A 2,202-nucleotide genomic window follows, 5' to 3' on the forward strand; every position below is an offset into this window, starting at 1 on the left:
GTTGTCCCTATTGCCTGGTGGCCCATTTCCATTGTGTCATGCATTGAGCCTGCCGGCCTGCTTGAGGACCCAACAACTTCTGTTGGTGTGGTTAGTTGGTTTATTGGGGTGGCCATGAATCTGGCAGGGCCAGTCCAATATCATGTCTAGTTTGGATGGTCCGTCTCTGTTTGCCTTGAATGGCTTTTTCCGTTGATCGGGCCTGGGTTTACTAAATCTGGCGTTGACCGCTGTGTCACGTGATCTTTCATTATCATTGCGACTGTTAATTGTGTATGCTTCGTCGTGGCTTGCCATTGCCATCTCAGATTTCGGAAGTGCCCGAGTCACTGGCGTTGTTGCTTCTACGAGCGAGTCAGCAGTCTTCTCCCATCCAAAAGGGGGTCATTAGAGCGGTAAGGGCTGTCATGGATCTAGGTCCTTCCTGACCGAGGTGGCATGCAAGCCATTCATCCCGGACGCTGTGTTTAAAGGCCGCAAGGGCCTCCGTGTCCGGACAGTCGATGATTTGGTTCTTTTTAACTAGGAACCTGGTCCATAGCTTCCTGGCTGGCTCTCCGGGCTACTAGACAATGTTACTTAAGTCATCGGCGTCTGGTGGCCGGACATATGTTCCTTGGAAGTTGTTGCGAAAGTCATCCTCCAAATGCTCCCAGCTGCCAATGGAATTTTCCAGTAGACTGTTTAACCAGTACCGAGCTAGTCCTTTGAGTTTTAGTGGTAGGTATTTGATGGCATGAAGGTCGTCTCTGCGGGCCATGTGGATATGGAGGAGGAAGTCCTAGATCCATACCGCGGGATCCGTTGTTCCATCGTATGATTCGATATTCATGGGTTTGAACCCGTCTGGGAATTCATGCTCCATTACTTCATTTTTGAAGCAAAGTGGGTGTGTAGTGCCTCTATGTTGGGCCACATTGCGGCGTATCTCCGATAGAGTCCATTTACGGTTTTCAGCCCAGGTGAGGGAGTCCTGGATTAGGGGGTATCCGGACAGCCGGACTATATCCTTTGGCCGGACTGTTGGACTATGAAGATACAAGATTGAAGACTTCGTCCCGTGTCTGGATGGGACTCTCCTTGGCGTGGAAGGCAAGCTTGGCGATACAGATATGTAGATCTCCTTCCTTGTAACCGACTCTGTGTAACCCTAGCCCCCTCCGGTGTCTATATAAACCGGAGGGTTTAGTCCGTAGGACCAAGAACAACAATCATACCATATGCTAGCTTCTAGGGTTTAGCCTCTCTGATCTCGTGGTAGATCAACTCTTGTATTACTCATATTATCAAGAACAATCAAGAAGGACGTAGGGTATTACCTCTATCAAGAGGGCCCGAACCTGGGTAAACATCGTGTCCCCTGCCTCCTGTTACCATCCGCCTTAGACGCACAGTTTGGGACCCCCTATGCGAGATCCGCCAGTTTTAACACCGACATTGGTGCTTTCATTGAGAGTTCCTCTGTGTCGTCACCGTTAGGCTTGATGTCTCCTTCAATCATCGATAGCGATGCAGTCCAGGGTGAGACTTTTCTCCCCGGACAGATCTTTGTATTCGGTGGCTTCGCACTGCGGGCCAACTCGCTTGGCCATCTGGAGTAGATCGAGAGCTACGCCCTTGGCCATCAGGTCAGATTTGGAAACTTGAACTACACAGCCGACATCCACGGAGACTTGATCTTCGACGGATTCGAGCCCTTGCCAAGTGCGCCACACGGTCACGATGAGCATGATTTAGCTCTACCATCGAACATTGTTCGGGAGATCGCACCGGCGACCGCTCCGACCGTCAATTCGGAGCCAGTTGCGCCATCCAAGGACGGGTGGATAGACCCCACCATGGAGGCCGCATCTTCAGCGGCAATAGAGCCAAATGCTGACCTTACCCTTCACGGGAGTCATGATGCCAAACTGTCGGATTCTTCCCCGGCCACGGACTCCGAACCGCCTGCGCCCGTGCCTATCGAATCCAACTGGTTGCCGATCATGGAGTTCACCTCCGCGGATATCCTTCAGCACTCGCCCTTTGGCGACATACTGAACTCATTAAGGTCTCTCTCCTTGTCAGGAGAGTCCTGGCCGAACTATGGCCGACCAGATCGGGATGCGGACGACGAAGAAATTCGCTGCCCACCCACCACCCACTTAGTAGCCACTGTCGACGATTTGACCGACATGCTCGCCTTCGACTCCGAAGACATCG

Source organism: Triticum dicoccoides, chromosome 2A (genome assembly GCF_002162155.2).
Source record: "Triticum dicoccoides isolate Atlit2015 ecotype Zavitan chromosome 2A, WEW_v2.0, whole genome shotgun sequence".
In the NCBI taxonomy this organism is placed as follows: Eukaryota; Viridiplantae; Streptophyta; class Magnoliopsida; order Poales; family Poaceae; genus Triticum; species Triticum dicoccoides.